Source organism: Leuresthes tenuis, unplaced genomic scaffold (assembly GCF_036924035.1).
Source record: "Leuresthes tenuis unplaced genomic scaffold, fLeuTen1.0.hap1 SCAF_40, whole genome shotgun sequence".
NCBI lineage: Eukaryota > Metazoa > Chordata > Actinopteri > Atheriniformes > Atherinopsidae > Leuresthes > Leuresthes tenuis.
The window spans coordinates 397,301-409,818 of NW_027325394.1; the positions used below are offsets into that span (position 1 = coordinate 397,301).

General features: G+C 42.3%; 1 non-coding gene across 1 annotated transcript; it reads left to right on the top strand.

Moving 5' to 3' along the window:
• The first annotated feature begins 461 nt into the window (after positions 1 to 461).
• LOC140285465 (U2 spliceosomal RNA) lies at positions 462 to 649 on the top strand. Its single transcript, XR_011910501.1, has one exon. It is a non-coding gene; the product is annotated as a U2 spliceosomal RNA (small nuclear RNA).
• Positions 650 to 12,518: the final 11,869 nt, after the last annotated feature.

Genomic DNA, 12,518 nt, shown 5'->3' on the forward strand with positions numbered 1-12,518 from the left:
TCATTTTATAGCAAAATCCAAAATCGTAAAGAAGAAAGAAGAAAGTAAGCTTATTCTCGGATTCCTGAAACTTTAGATTTGCTCTTTCTTTTACTGCAAAGTACAACGTTGAGCAGCACTAATGAGTTGTTTCTATTTTTGGCAGGCTTTACCTTTGTGGATGAAGCCCTTTCTGTCTGTGCAAAAGAAATCTTGTTACTGTGCAGAGTGACTTCTCTGAGTAGAGTCGTCTTACTTGTTGCGACTGTGCCGATGTTCAAAGCTGGAGTGCAAAGTTGTTGCTTGAATGGTGCTCGCTGGAGCATGCGGTAGTGTAAAGTTATACCATTTAAAAGGGTTGAAGAGTGCTCAGTGCAGCGGGTGGGTGGAGGTGCAAAGTGACACTATGGCCATAAAAAGAACACCGCTACAAGTGCGCATTGTGCCAGGAAGGGCCCTCGGACGTGAACCAGTGGACAGATATCGCTTCTCGGCCTTTTGGCTAAGATCAAGTGTAGTATCTGTTTTTATCAGTTTAATATGTGATATGTCTATGCAAGGACTACATATTAAATGGATTTTTATAAATAGGATTTGAAAAAGGAACTTGCTCCGTTCACTCCAAGCATCGACCCGGTACTGCAGTGCCGCTGGGAACGGTGCGCTCTCCTCTGCTCTTGTGAAAAAGCAAACAGCGGTGCAGGATGGAAGTTTCTTTTAGTCTGCTGAGAAAAGAGAGTGAATGCGAAGTAGACTTTAACACGGCTCTGGGAGCGAGCCGAGTGCGGGCTAACCAGGAGAATTGCTTGAAAGAAACGCGAACCGAATGAGCGGTCAGAACAAAGCCTCAATACGGTGTTCCTGTGGTGTTTTTATAAAAAAAAAGGTGTGAATGCCCCATAGAAAACTAAAAGGTGGAGCGGAAGTGTTCGGCTGCAAGAAGGTGTGAATGTCCGACTATATTTGGTGAAAAGCAGGTGAAGCAAGGTCTGAATGCCCAACCTTACATCATCAAAAGCGAGATCAGAGGTTTTTGGCTGCAAGAAGGCGATAGTTTGCCAAAAGCGGGTAAGGTGCGAATGACCGACTAAATATCAACAAAAGTGAGGGCGGAGGTCTTCGGATGCAAGTGGGTGTGAATATCCCATCATACAAGTATGGTGGAGAGGAAGCTGTGAATGGCCGACCATAGTTTGCAAAAAGCGGGTGAGAAAAGGTGCGAATGTCCAACCATACATGATCAAAACAGGGAGCGGAGGTGTTTGGCTGCGACAAGGTGTGAATGTCCACCCATAATTAATGAAAAGCGGGCAACAAGTAGGTTCGAATGCCCAACCATACATCATCAAAAGCAGGAGTGGATGTGTTCGGCTACAAGAAGGTTTGTATGTCTGAGCATAGTTTGTAAAAAGCGGGTAAGAAAAGGTTCGAATGCCCGAACAAACACCATCAAAAGAGGGAGCGGAGGTGTTCCGCTGTAAGACTGTGTGAATGTCCGACCATATTTGGTAAAAAGTGGGTATGAAAAGGTTCGAATGCCCAAATTCGGCTGCAAAAAACTGTGTTCGGCTGCAAAAAGGTGTGAATGTTTGACTAAAGTTTGTAAAAAGCGGGTAAGACAAGGTGCGAATGCCTGACAATGTATGATCAAAAGCGGGAGCGGAGGTGTTCAGCTGCAAGAAGGTCTAAATGTCCATCATTAATTGCTAGAAAACATGAAAGAAAATTTTCGAAAATCAATCCGCACATGATCATAAGTGGGAGAGGAGGTGTTCAGCTGCAAGAAGGTGTGAATGTCCTACCATAATTGCTGAAAAATGTGTTAGAAACGGTAAGAATGCCGGACCATACATCATCAAAAGCTAGAGAGGTGGTGTTCGGCTGCAAGTAGGTGTGAATGTCTGACTAAAGTTCAAATATATTAACAAAAGCGGGAGGAGAGGTCTTCGGATGAGTGGTTGAGAATTTCCGACCATAATCTATAAAATGCGGTGAAAAAAAAGGTGTGATAGAAACCTAAAAGGTGGAGCGGAAGTGTTCGGCTGCAAGAAGGTGTGAATGTCCATCTATAGTTGGTGAAAAGCAGGAAAAGCAAGGTCTGAATGCCCAATCTTACATCATCAAAAGTGAGATCAGAGGTATTTGGCGGCAAGAAAACGGGTAAGGTGTGAATGACCGACTAAATATCAACAAAAGTGGGGGCGGAGATCTTCGGATGCAAGTGGGTGTGAATATCCCACCATACAAGTATGGTGTAGAGGAAGCTGTGAATGACCGACCATAGTTTGCAAAAATAGGGTGAGAAAAGGTGCGAATGTCCAACCATACATGATCAAAACAGGGAGCGGAGGTGTTTGGCTGCGACAAGGTGTGAATGTCCACCCATAATTAATGAAAAGCGGGCAACAAGTAGGTTCGAATGCCCAACCATACATCAACAAAAGCAGGAGTGGATGTGTTTGGCTACAAGAAGGTTTGAATGTCCGAGCATAGTTTGTAAAAAGCGGGTAAGAAAAGGTGCGAATGCCCGACAAAGTATGATCAAAAGAGGGAGTGGAGGTTTTCGGCTACAAGGTTTGAATGTCCGACCATAGTTTGTAAAAAGCGGGTAAGAAAAGGTGCGAATGCCCGAATATATACCATCAAAAGAGGAAGCGGAGGTGTTCGGCTGCAAGAAGGTGTGAACATCCGACCAAAGTTTGTAAAAAGCAGTTAAGAAAAGGTTCGAATATCCAACCAAACATAATCAAAAGTGGGAGCAGAGCTGTTCGACTGCAAGTAGGTGTGAATGTCCACCAATAATTCCTGAAAAATGGGTAACAAAAGGTGCGAATGCCCAACCATACATCATCAAAAGAAGAAGTGGATGTGTTCTGCTACAAGAAGGTTTGAATGTCCGACCATAGTTTGTAAAAAGTGGGTAAGAAAAACTTCGAATGCCCGAACATACACCATCAAAAGAGGGAGCGGAGGTGTTCCGCTGTAAGATGCTGCGAATGTCCGACCATAGTTGGTAAAAAGCGGGTAAGAAAAGGTTAAAAAACCCGACTGTACACAATCAATAGCGGGAGCGGAGTTGTTCGGCTACAAGAAGGTGTGAAAGTCCGACCATGGTTTGTAAAACGCGGGTAAGACAAGGTGCGAATACCCGACAATGTATGATCAAAAGAGGGAGCGGAGTTGTTCGGCTGCAAGGTCTGAATTTCCAACCATAATTTGTAAACACCGTTGAAGAAATGCCTCGAAAGCCCGACTATACACCATCAAAAGCGGGAGCGGAGGTGTTCAGCTGCAAGAAGGTCTGAATGTCCACCAATAATTACTGAAAAATGGGTAAGAAAAGGTGTGAATGCCCAACTATACATCATCAAAAGCAGAAGTGGAAGTGTTCGGCCACAACAAGGTTTGAATGTCCGACCATAGTTTGTAAAAGGCGGGTAAGAAAAGGTTCGAATGACCGAACATACACAATCAAAAGAGGGAGCGGAGGTGTTTCGCTGCAAGAAGGTGTGAATGTCCGACCATAGTTGGTAAAAAGCGGGTAAGAAAAGGTTAAAATACCCGACTCTACACAATCAATAGCGGGAGCGGAGTTGTTCGGCTAAAAGAAGGTGTGAAAGTCCGACCATGGTTTGTAAAAAGCGGGTAAGAAAAGGTTCGAATGCCAAAATATACACCATCAAAAGCGGAAGCCGAGGTGTTCAGCTGCAAGTAGGTGTGAATGTCAGATCATAATTTGCAAAAAGCTGATGAGAAAGGTGTGAATGACCGACAATACTTGCTGAAAAATGTGTTAGAAAAGGTAAGAATGCCGGACCAGTCATCATCAAAAGCAGGAGACGAGGTGTTCGGCTGCAAGAAGCTGTGAATGTCCAGCCATAATTACTCAAAAATGGGTAAGAAAAGGTAGTATTGCCAGACCATAAATGATCAAAACAGGGAGCGGAGGTGTTCCGCTGTAAGAAGGTGTGAATGTCCGACCATAATTGGTAAAAAGCGGGTAAGAAAACGTTAAAATACCCGACTGTACACAATCAATAGCGGGAGCGGAGTTGTTTGGCTACTAAAAGGTGTGAAAGTCCGACCATGGTTTGTAAAAAGCGGGTAAGAAAAGGTGCGAATGCCGGACAATGTATGATCAAAAGAGGGAACGGAGGTTTTCGGCTGCAAGAAGGTCTAAATGTCCAACCATAATTTGTAAAAACCGGGGAAGAAAAGGCTCGAAAGCCCAACTATACACCATCAAAAGCGGGAGCAGAGGTGTTCAGCTGCAAGAAGGTCTGAATGTCCATCAATAATTGCTAGAAAACATGAAAGAAAATTTTTTGAATATCAAACCGCACACAATCATATGCGGGAGAGGAGGTGTTCAGCTACAAGAAGGTGTGAATGTCCACCCATAATTCCTGAAAAATGGATAAAAAAAGGTGCGAATGCCCAACCATACAACATCAAAAGCAGGTGTGAATGTCAGATCATAATTTAAAAACCTGATGATAAATGGTGAGAATGCCCGACTATACACCATCAAATGCGGGAGCGGAGGTGTTCAGCTGTGAGTAGATGTGAATGTCCGACCATACTTGCTGAAAAATATGACAAAGCAGTTTTCACTTGGTTTGAGTGAAGGAATTCATTTTATATCAAAATCCGAAATTGTGTAGAACTCGTGGAAATAAGTTTATTCTCGGATTCCTAAAGGTTTAGTGTTGTTCTTTGGTATACTGCAAAGTAATACTTTCTATTTTGTTGAAACCGATTCAGACATGGATAAATATGAAGGACAAAGCAGTTTTAACTTGGTTTGAGTGAAGGAATTCATTTTATATCAAAATCCTAAATTGTGTAGAACTGGTGAAAAGAAGCTTATTCTCGGATTACTAAAGGTTTAGTGTTGTTCTTTGGTATACTGCAAAGTAATACTTTCTTTTTTGTTGAAACCTATTCAGACATGGATAAATATTAAGGACAAAGCAGTTTTAACTTGGTTTGATTGAAGGAATTCATTTTATATCAAAATCCGGAATTGTGTAGAACTCGTGAAAAGAAGCTTATTATCGGATTCATGAAAAAAATTAGTGTTGTTCTTTCCTATCCTGCAAAGTACTACGTTCTTTTTTGTTTAAAGCTATTTAGACATGGGTAAATATGAAGGACAAAGCAGTTTTAACTTGGTTTAAGTGAAGGAATTCATTTTATATCAAAATCCGAAATTGTGTAGAACTGGTGACAAGAAGCTTATTCTCGGATTCCTAAAGGTTTAGTGTTGTTCTTTGGTATACTGCAAAGTAATACTTTCTTTTTTGTTGAAACCTATTCAGACATGGATAAATATGAAGGACAAAGCAGTTTTAACTTGGTTTGAGTGAAGGAATTCATTTTATATCAAAATCCGAAATTGTGTAGAACTCGTCAATCGACGCATATTCTCGGATTCCTGAAAAGGTTTAGAGTTGTTCTTTCCTATCCTGCAAAGCACATCGTTCTTTTTTTGTTTAAAGCTATTTAGACATGGATAAATATGAAGGACAAAGCAGTTTTAACTTGGTTTGAGTGAAGGAATTCATTTTATATCAAAATCCGAAATTGTGTAGAACTCGTGAAAATAAGATTATTCTCGGATTCCTAAAGGTTTAGTGTTGTTATTTCCTATCCTGCAAAGTACAACGTTCTTTTTTTCTTTAAAGCTATTATGACATGGATAAATATGAAGGACAAAGCAGTTTTAACTTGGTTTGAGTGATGGAATTCATTTTATATCAAAATCCAGAGTTGTGCATTATGGCAGCAGAATTGTAGTCTGCATACCTTTTATGCCAAACAGATTTGCCTTGCCAAGGGAAGTTTTATAAATGTTTATTGTTTATGTTTAAAATATATAAACTAGCAGAATAATTAATTCATCCGCCTGGTCCCTCCCACCCCGGAGAGGGCAGCCAGAGACTGGCTGCAATAGGCATCCCCGCAACCTGGGACCCAACACAGGGCAGGAGGGCCTTATGTCCACCAGGCTCAGGGCCTGCAGTCACCATATTCCGGGAGCTACTGTACCCACAGAAGGAACTGCTTTGTCCTTCATATTTATCCATGTCTAAATAGCTTTAAACAAAAAAAAGAACGTTGTACTTTGCAGGATAGGAAAGAACAACTCTAAACCTTTTCAGGAATCCGAGAATAAGCGTCGATTGACGAGTTCTACACAATTTCGGATTTTGATATAAAATGAATTCCTTCACTCAAACCAAGTTAAAACTGCTTTGTCCTTCATATTCATCTATGTCTGAATCGGTTTCAACAAAATAGAAAGTATTACTTTGCAGTATACCAAAGAATAACATTAAACCTTTAGGAATCAAAGAATAAACTTATTTCCACGAGTTCTACACAATTTCGGATTTTGATATAAAATGAATTCCTTCACTCAAACCATTTTTCAGCAATTATTGTCGGTCATTCTCACCATTTCTCATCAGGTTTTTGCAAATTATGATCTGACATTCACACCGGCTTTTGATGATGTATGGTTGGGCATTCGAACCTTTTCTTACCCGCTTTTTACAAACTATGCTCGGACATTCAAACCTTCTTGTAGCCGAACACATCCAGTCCTGCTTTTGATGATGTATGGTTGGGCATTCGCACCATTTTTTTTACCCATTTTTGAGGAATTATTGGTGGACATTCACACCTTCTTGCAGCTGAACACCTCCGTTCCCACTTATGATCATGTGCGGTTTGATATTCGAAAATTTTCTTTCATGTTTTCTAGCAATTATTGATGGACATTCAGACCTTCTTGCAGCTGAACCCCTCTGCACCCGCTTTTGATGGTGTATAGTCGGGCTTTCGAGCCTTTTCTTCCCCGGTTTTTACAAATTATGGTTGGACATTCAGAACTTCTTTTAGCCGAAAACCTCCGCTCCCTCTTTTGATCATACATTGTCGGGCATTCGCACCTTTTCTTACCCGCTATTTACAAAACATGGTCGGACTTTCACACCTTCTTGTAGCCGAACACATTCGCTCCCGCTATTGATTGTGTACAGTCGGGTATTTTAACCTTTTCTTACCCGCTTTTTACCAACTATGGTCGGACATTCACACCTTCTTATGGCGGAACACCTCCGCTCCCTCTTTTGATGGTGTATGTTCGGGCATTCGAACCTTTTCTTACCCGCTTTTTACAAACTATGTTCGGACATTCAAACCTTCTTGTAGCCGAACACATCCAGTCCTGCTTTTGATGATGTATGTTGGGCATTCGCACCTTTTTTTTTTACCCATTTTTGAGGAATTATGGGTGGACATTCACACCTTGTTGCAGCTGAACACCTCCTCTCCCACTTATGATCATGTGCGGTTGGATATTCGAAAAAATTTTTTCATGTTTTCTAGCAATTATTGATGGACATTCAGACCTTCTTGCAGCTGAACCCCTCTGCACCCGCTTTTGATGGTGTATAGTCGGGCTTCCGAGCCTTTTCTTCCCCGGTTTTTACAAATTACGGTTGGACATTTAGACCTTCTTGCAGCCGAAAACCTCTGTTTCCTCTTTTGATCATACATTGTCCGGCATTCACACCTTTTCTTACCCGCTTTTTACAAACCATGGTCGGACTTTCACACCTTTTAGTAGCCAAACAACTCCGCTACCGCTATTGGTTGTGTACAGTCGGGTATTTTAACCTTTTCTTACCCGCTTTTTACCAATTATGGTCGGACATTCACACCTTCTTTCAGCGGAACACCTCCGCTCCCTGTTTTGATCATTTATGGTCTGGCAAAACTACCTTTTCTTACCCGTTTTTCAGTAATTATGGCTGGACATTCACAGCTTCTTGCAGCCGAACACCTCTTCTCCCGCTTTTGATGATGAATGGTCCGGCATTCTTACCTTTTCTAACACATTTTTCAGCAATTATTGTCGGTCATTCACACCTTTCTCATCAGCGTTTTGCAAATTATGATCTGACATTCACACGTACTTGCAGCCGAACACCTCGGCTTCCGCTTTTGATGGTGTATATTTTGGCATTCGAACCTTTTCTTACCCGCTTTTTACAAACCATGGTCGGACTTTCACACCTTCTTTTAGCCGAACAACTCCGCTCTCGCTATTGATTGTGTAGAGTTGGGTATTTTAACCTTTTCTTACCCGCTTTTTACAAACTATGGTCGGACATTCACACCTTCTTACAGCGGAACACCTCCGCTCCCTCTTTTGATGGTGTATGTTCTGGCATTCGAACCTTTTCTTACCCACTTTTTACAAACTATGCTCGGACATTCACACCTTCTTGCAGCGAAACACCTCCACTCCCTCTTTTGATTGTGTATGTTCGGGCATTCGAACCTTTTCTTACCCGCCTTTTACAAACTATGGTCGGACATTCAAACCTTCTTATGGCCGAACACATCCACTTCTGCTTTTGATGATGTATAGTTGGTCATTCACACCTTTTCTTACCCATTTTTCAGTAATTATTGATGGACATTCAGACCTTCTTGCAGCTGAACACCTCCGCTCCCGCTTTTGATGGTGTATAGTCGGGCTTTCGAGGCTTTTCTTCAACAGTGTTTACAAATTATGGTTGGAAATTCAGACCTTGCAGCCGAACACCTCCGCTCCCTCTTTTGATCATACATTGTCGGGCATTCGCACCTTGTCTTACCCGCGTTTTACAAACCATGGTCGGACTTTCACACCTTCTTGTAGCCGAACAACTCCGCTCCCGCTATTGATTGTGTACAGTCGGGTATTTTAACCTTTTCTTACCCGCTTTTTACCAATTATGGTCGGACATTCACACCGTCTTACAGCGGAACACCTCCACTCCCTCTTTTGATGGTGTATGTTCGGGCATTCAAACTTTTTCTTACCCACTTTTTACAAACTATGGTCGGACATTCAAACCTTCTTGTAGCAGAACACCACCACTTCTTCTTTTGATGATGTATGGTTGGGCATTCGCACCTTTTCTTACCCATTTTTCAGGAATTATGGGTGGACATTCAAACCTACTTGCAGTCGAACAGCTCTGCTCCCACTTTTGATTATGTTTGGTTGGATATTCGAACCTTTTCTTAACTGCTTTTTACAAACTTTGGTCGGACGTTCACACCTTCTTGCAGCTGAACACCTCCGCTTCCGCTTTTGATGGTATATATTCGGGCATTCGAACCTTTTCTTACCCGCTTTTTACCAACTATGGTCGGACATTCACACCATCTTACAGCGGAACACCTCTTCTCCCGCTTTTGATGATGAATGGTCCGGCATTCTTACCTTTTCTAACACATTTTTCAGCAATTATTGTCGGTCATTCACACCTTTCTCATCAGCTTTTTGCAAATTATGATCTGACATTCACACCTACTTGCAGCCGAACACCTCGGATTCCGCTTTTGATGGTGTATATTTTGGCATTCGAACCTTTTCTTACCCGCTTTTTACAAACCATGGTCGGACTTTCACACCTTCTTTTAGCCGAACAACTCCGCTCCCGCTATTGATTGTGTAGAGTCGGGTATTTTAACCTTTTCTTACCCGCTTTTTACCAATTATGCTCGGACATTCACACCGTCTTACAGCGGAACACCTCCGCTCCCTCTTTTGATGGTGTATGTTCGGGCATTCGAACTTTTTCTTACCCACTTTTTACAAACTATGTTCGGACATTCAAACCTTCTTGTAGCAGAACACATCCATTTCTTCTTTTGATAATGTATGGTTGGATATTCGCACCTTTTCTTACCCATTTTTCAGGAATTATGGGTGGACATTCACACCTACTTGCAGTCGAACAGCTCTCCTCCCACTTTTGATTATGTTTGGTTGGATATTCGAACCTTTTCTTAACTGCTTTTTACAAACTTTGGTCGGACGTTCACACCTTCTTGCAGCCGAACACCTCCGCTTCCGCTTTTGATGGTATATATTCGGGCATTCGAACCTTTTCTTACCCGCTTTTTACCAACTATGGTCGGACATTCGCACCATCTTACAGCGAAACACCTCCGCTCCCTCTTTTGATGGTGTATGTTCGGGCATTCGCACCTTTTCTTACCCGCTTTTTACAAACTATGCTCGGACATTCAAACCTTCTTGTAGCCAAACACATCCACTCCTGCTTTTGTTGATGTATGTTTGGGCATTCGAACCTACTTGTTGCCCGCTTTTCATTAATTATGGGTGGACATTCACACCTTGTCGCAGCCAAACACCTCCGCTCCCTGTTTTGATCATGTATGGTTGGACATTCGCACCTTTTCTCACCCGCTTTTTGCAAACTATGGTCGGCCATTCACAGCTTCCTCTCCACCATACTTGTATGGTGGGATATTCACACCCACTTGCATCCGAAGACCTCCGCCCCCACTTTTGTTGATATTTAGTCGGTCATTCACACCTTACCCGTTTTCTTGCAGCCAAACACCTCTGATCTCGCTTTTGATGATGTAAGATTGGGCAATAAGACCTTGCTTTTCCTGCTTTTCACCAACTATAGACGGACATTCACACCTTCTTGCAGCCGAACACTTCCGCTCCACCTTTTAGGTTTCTATCACACCTTTTTTTTCACCGCATTTTATAGATTATAGTTGAAAATTCTCAACCACTCATCCGAAGACCTCTCCTCCCGCTTTTGTTAATATATTTCAACTTTAGTCAGACACTCACACCTACTTGCAACCGAACACCACCTCTCTAGCTTTTGATGATGTATGGTCCGGCATTCTTACCGTTTCTAACACATTTTTCAGCAATTATGGTAGGACATTCACACCTTCTTGCAGCTGAACACCTCCTCTCCCACTTATGATCATGTGCGGATTGATTTTCGAAAATTTTCTTTCATGTTTTCTAGCAATTAATGATGGACATTTAGACCTTCTTGCAGCTGAACACCTCTTCTTCCGCTTTTGATCATACATTGTCAGGCATTCGCACCTTGTCTTACCCGCTTTTTACAAACTTTAGTCAAACATTCACACCTTTTTGCAGCCGAACACAGTTTTTTGCAGCCGAATTTGGGCATTCGAACCTTTTCATACCCACTTTTTACCAAATATGGTCGGACATTCACACCGTCTTACAGCGGAACACCTCCGCTCCCTCTTTTGATGGTGTATGTTCGGGCATTCGAACCTTTTCTTACCCGCTTTTTACCAACTATGGTCGGACATTCGCACCATCTTACAGCGAAACACCTCCGCTCCCTCTTTTGATGGTGTATGTTCGGGCATTCGCACCTTTTCTTACCCGCATTTTACAAACTATGCTCGGACATTCAAACCTTCTTGTAGCCAAACACATCCACTCCTGCTTTTGTTGATGTATGTTTGGGCATTCGAACCTACTTGTTGCCCGCTTTTCATTAATTATGGGTGGACATTCACACCTTGTCGCAGCCAAACACCTCCGCTCCCTGTTTTGATCATGTATGGTTGGACATTCGCACCTTTTCTCACCCGCTTTTTGCAAACTATGGTCGGCCATTCACAGCTTCCTCTCCACCATACTTGTATGGTGGGATATTCACACCCACTTGCATCCGAAGACCTCCGCCCCCACTTTTGTTGATATTTAGTCGGTCATTCACACCTTACCCGTTTTCTTGCAGCCAAACACCTCTGATCTCGCTTTTGATGATGTAAGATTGGGCAATAAGACCTTGCTTTTCCTGCTTTTCACCAACTATAGACGGACATTCACACCTTCTTGCAGCCGAACACTTCCGCTCCACCTTTTAGGTTTCTATCACACCTTTTTTTTCACCGCATTTTATAGATTATAGTTGAAAATTCTCAACCACTCATCCGAAGACCTCTCCTCCCGCTTTTGTTAATATATTTCAACTTTAGTCAGACACTCACACCTACTTGCAACCGAACACCACCTCTCTAGCTTTTGATGATGTATGGTCCGGCATTCTTACCGTTTCTAACACATTTTTCAGCAATTATGGTAGGACATTCACACCTTCTTGCAGCTGAACACCTCCTCTCCCACTTATGATCATGTGCGGATTGATTTTCGAAAATTTTCTTTCATGTTTTCTAGCAATTAATGATGGACATTTAGACCTTCTTGCAGCTGAACACCTCTTCTTCCGCTTTTGATCATACATTGTCAGGCATTCGCACCTTGTCTTACCCGCTTTTTACAAACTTTAGTCAAACATTCACACCTTTTTGCAGCCGAACACAGTTTTTTGCAGCCGAATTTGGGCATTCGATCCTTTTCATACCCACTTTTTACCAAATATGGTCGGACATTCACACCGTCTTACAGCGGAACACCTCCGCTCCCTCTTTTGATGGTGTATGTTCGGGTATTCGAACCTTTTCTTACCCGCTTTTTACAAACTATGCTCGGACATTCAAACCTTCTTGTAGCCGAACACATCCACTCCTGCTTTTGATGATGTATGGTTGGGCATTCGAACCTACTTGTTGCCCGCTTTTCATTAATTATGGGTGGACATTCACACCTTGTCGCAGCCAAACACCTCCGCTCCCTGTTTTGATCATGTATG